The 4,764-nt window shown below is 44.1% G+C and overlaps 1 pseudogene; it reads right to left on the bottom strand.

Annotated features, from left to right (window-relative positions):
* Positions 1 to 3,664: 3,664 nt before the first annotated feature.
* LOC124620722 lies at positions 3,665 to 3,782 on the bottom strand (annotated as a pseudogene).
* Between the last annotated feature and the right edge of the window lie 982 nt (positions 3,783 to 4,764).

Here is a 4,764-nt window from a genome sequence, read left to right as displayed (position 1 = left end):
CTGAAAATTGAGAGTGTTTATCCAAGGGATTTACGATGACAGGATAAAGACAATAGTGCGTGCGCGAGGTGAGCAGCTAACGTTAGCACAGGCTGTAGAGACAGCTTTGCCAGAGGAGAGTGCCATCCCGCGGCCCGAGAACAGATGATCGCCCCAGTTGGTGATGCGGTGCTCCAGACCGAGAAGAAAGCCAGCAAGTGCTTCACGTGTGGGAATCCAGGCCATATGGCGTGAGAGTGTCGTACAGATAAACGAATAAGAAAGATGTATCAACAAAGGACAGGGAAACGGATCAGTCACGAGTAGTTAAGTGCCCACTTTGTAATTCGCCAAGTCATAGAGACCGATGTGTGCATCTGAAGTCTGGAATGAATTTTTAAATCTACACAGAATGATTACTGCGCGAGAGACTGCCCAGAAAATGTTTGCCATGCACAAAATCTACATAGGAGATGTAAAAGCCAGGAAAACTAAGTAATGGCATAAGAAAGCAGTCGCCTTATGCCTTACCTGGAAATATATTAACGATCGATGTGACAGTAAAAATGAGTTTATACAATTGGAATCTCAGGACGGCACTCTAATTGCCTGAGATTTATACTGGTGCACAGATAAGCGTAGTTAGGAGAAGTAGTTTGACGAACAGTGGATGGTATAATCCAGCGGAACGTATCAGGATTCGGGGAATAGCTAATACTGTTGCAAGGACAGAGGGAAATGTAACTCTCGAATTACGAAAGAGGAACGAATGCGAATGAGACATCGTTTCCAAGTAATTGGGGAAGATGTGGAATATTAGAAATTTCTGGTAAGTTCATATGGGACCAAACTGCTGAGGTCATCGGTTCCTAGGCTTACATACTACTTAATCTTACTGAAACTAACCCACGCATAGGACAACACACACACACACACACACACCCATGCCCAAGGGAGGACCCAAACCTCCGATGGGGGAGCGGTGCAGACAGTGGCAAGGCGTCGCAGACCACGCGGCTACCCCGCACGGCAGGGAAGAAGTGGATCTTCCATTTGACGCGATGCTGGGCCGAGACTTTTTCAGAGAACATAGAGTCCACCGGAAGACTGTGGATCCTCGGGGAACGAATTATAATGAAAACGAAGCAAGAGTGTGAGCTCTACCCGGTGCAGATTGGTACTAGAAGACAGAAACTTTGGTGCGGCTGTGCAGATACAAGAAAGAGAAGGCTCTGTAAGAGAAACCTCAGACGCTGAGCGAAAGGCGTGGAAGGGAAAGATGACGGAGACACAGGGTGATCTCCACATAGTACATTTCGAGAGATGCTTAAGTGCAAAGAGAGAAACATGTGGAAAGGCGAGATCGAATAGTGGCAGAAACTCAGTATCCTCGGAACGCCACAGAGACGGGCAAAAGGTAATGCCGGAAAGAATCAAAAAGATAGCAAACAAATTATTTCAGAATTAAAAATAGGACCTCAGGAGGAACGGGTGTGTCGAAGAAAAAGAGAGGTGAATGCAATGAGAGAGGCTATCACTCCGAATAATTCCGAAACAGGAAATCACCAAAGGCGTGTATTTGCCTGAGGTATTAGTAAAAGTATAATCAGGAGAATGCCTGACGAGTGTCCTGAACACTACAGACGAGAGTGTATCTGTAGACTGTCGACGGGTGGTAACAGAGGCAGTTTCGGAGCGGAAATTCTTGCGGCAATCGTTCAGTGTGAAGCATGTCAGTAAAAACAAACCGCAGCTGAAATCAGGAATAAATGTGCTAAAGGAGAATCTTCGCACTTAGAAAAGTTAAAGTACTTCTCGAATTTCGACTTATCAAGTCTTATTAAATAAAATATCGAGAAAAGACGCCTTTCAGTATGTCCTATGGGCAGTACGAGTACAAACGAACGCCCATGGGTCTTAAAACAGCTCCTAGTACATTTCAGAAGTTAATGAACTCCGTCTTGACAGGGCTACAGGGTGTAAAATTTTTCATCTATTTGGCTCCTCCTTAGAGAAACATAATGTGCGGCTGACGGAGATATTCGAAAGGTTTAGACTCCACAATTTAAAACTAAAAGTGGGCAAGTGTGAGTCTTTGCGAAACTAAGTGTGCTATTTGGGTCATATTTTATCGTCCCAGGGTTTGAGGCCAGATCCACACAAGGTGGAGATGATAAAGGAGTGCTCACAGCCCAAAATGACGAAGCGATTAAAGGCGTATTTAGGCCTTGTGGGATACTACCGGCGTTTTGTAAGAAACTTCTGCAAAATCGCGAAGCGCTTAATTATTTATTAAAGAAATTTGCCCAAAGTAATGGAGCTATGCTAGACACCTCTGGATAATATATCAATAATTATACAAAGACCGTAATGCGTAATTAGTATAAATAGTCCTGTAACAAGTGCACTGTTCTCTTCTTGTTTTTGCTCTGCTCTTTTTCTCTTTTCTATTTGTTACCTTAACTCATGTTACGCAACTGATTCTGCGGATCCGATGAAATGGTCATAGTAGATCTTCCTTAAGCTGTTACTTCATTATTTGCTGTTGGAACTGTTATTAGATGTCAGCGTACCAAGTGCGTGTTTGATTATAGTGCGTTTCATATAGAGGACCTTTTGTTTCAAATATTAGGCTGTGTGGAATAGTGTAAGTTGACTTTTATTTGTTTAAAATATACTGTTGAAGTTCAAACATAATTGACATATAAACCTGTCCCTCCCTTACAGATTCATGATTTTGTGTGTTTTCTTAAACACGGAAGTATTCCTTTTGTTTATTGTAGTTTGTGCAGTAGAGTTTTGTTTGTGAAATACTATAGAACCTGCAAACATTTCAATATTACGAACTTCGGTTATCAGTTTAATACTAAAAAAAAATGTTCAAATGTGTGCGAAATCTTGTGGGACTTAACTGCTAAGGTCATCAGTCCCTAAGCTTACACACTACCTAACCTAAATTATCCTGAGGACAAACACACCCACCCATGCCCGAGGGACTCGAACCTCCGCCGGGACCTGCCGCACAGTCCATGACTGCAGCGCCTGAGACGGCTCCGCAAGGAAACATGTTTCAGTTCACAGTCAGTAACAAAACATGTTTCACTTCACAGTCAGTAACAAATTCTACTAAAATATTTGCTCTGCAAGCCAAATCTGTGAGCCGTAGCTACTTTCAGAAAAAATTGAGTTAACTTTCGTAAAAGTTCAGAATTAAGTTAGTCATTTAACGGAAGAGGCTCCAGTTCCTTTTTTAACATTGCCACCATTGCTTTCCATTTTAATAAAAAAATAGTTCACAACCCAGAATTTCTTTTCATATTAATTCCAGGTGAAATAATTAAATCCTAATTAATGGGCTGTGACGTTAAAATACTGCTGAGGTGTCGAGCAACAAGACGCTTTTCAGCATTTGAAAGAGAAGCTGATCAGTCCGCCTATTCTGCAGTGCCTGGATTTTGGAACTAAAAACTAAATTAAACTCCCCCTTAACAGGCCATAAGGCCCAAAGGCACCGATCGGCCGCCGTGTCATCCTCAGCCCACAGGCGTCACTGAATGCGGATAGGGAGGGGCATGTGGTCAGCACACCGCTCTCCCGGCCGTATGTCAGTTTCCGAGACCGGAGCCGCTACTTCTCAATCAAGCAGCTCCTCAGTTTGCCTTACAAGGACTGAGTGCATCCCGCTTGCCAACAGCGCTCGGCAGACCGGATGGTCACCCATCCAAGTGCTAGCCCAGCCCGACAGCTCTTAACTTCGGTGATCTGACAGGAACCGGTGTTACCACTGCGGCAAGGCCGTTGGAGTAGATTTTAGAAAGGACTTCATAATTACAACGGATGCTACCAATCAAACATTGGAGTGGTTTTAAGTCATGGAAAAATCGGAAGGGACGTACTTGTCGATTACACCTCGAAGACGTTGGACAAGGCAGAATGAGTGTACAGTACGTTATTGAGAGGGATATGTTGGCCATTCGTTGGGCAGTGAAATATTTTAGAGCGTGTGTATATGAAAGGAAGTTCCTGATATGTACTGACCATAAACACCTGACGTGAGCGCGTAGTATATAAGATCTGTCATCCAGATTGATGAAATTTAGGTTAAAGCTGGAGGAATATGACTGTCAGATGCTGTACTAGAGTGCCAAACGGAATCAAGACGCCGACGCACTTTCGCGAGTGGAAGAGAGATCAAGACGGCTTGTGCGCTACAGGAAGGTGACCTGTAGCCTAGGTCAAGTCACGGCGGAAACGGAACTCGCAGCGCGGGTCGGGGAACCACCGGAAGGCTACGACAGAGGGGCTGTTGGCGGATGCGAGCAGGTCATAGGTGGGGCCGACAAGGATGCAGGTCACAAGAAAACAGTTGATCCGAGAACAGTGATAGATACTATTCAGGAATGCCGGAGGTGCATCAAGGATATAACAGGAAACAAGAGACAGCTGAGTCGGGAATGACAGAATAAATATGTGCGACTGAAAACGCCGCAGTATTAAAACAGTTTCATGATCATCCCACTGCAGGACATCAGGGCAAAGCGAGTACCTATGAGCAATTAAAGAAGGACTGAGTATGAAACGGTAGGAACAAAGATACAGAAGAATTTATCCGCAAATGCCAAAGAGGTCAAAAGAGTAAGATCACCAGGTAGCACATAAAGGTATCTCTAGAGCTTGCGAAGATATCTGAGCACGTTTTCGAAAGCCGTGATGTTGACAGAGTAGATTCATTAAAGCAGACGGACAAAGGGAACAAGAATAGCCTTACTTTCAGGATGCGCTGAT

Source organism: Schistocerca americana, chromosome 6 (genome assembly GCF_021461395.2).
Source record: "Schistocerca americana isolate TAMUIC-IGC-003095 chromosome 6, iqSchAmer2.1, whole genome shotgun sequence".
Lineage (NCBI taxonomy): Eukaryota > Metazoa > Arthropoda > Insecta > Orthoptera > Acrididae > Schistocerca > Schistocerca americana.
This window is presented reverse-complemented; position numbering and strand designations above follow the sequence as displayed.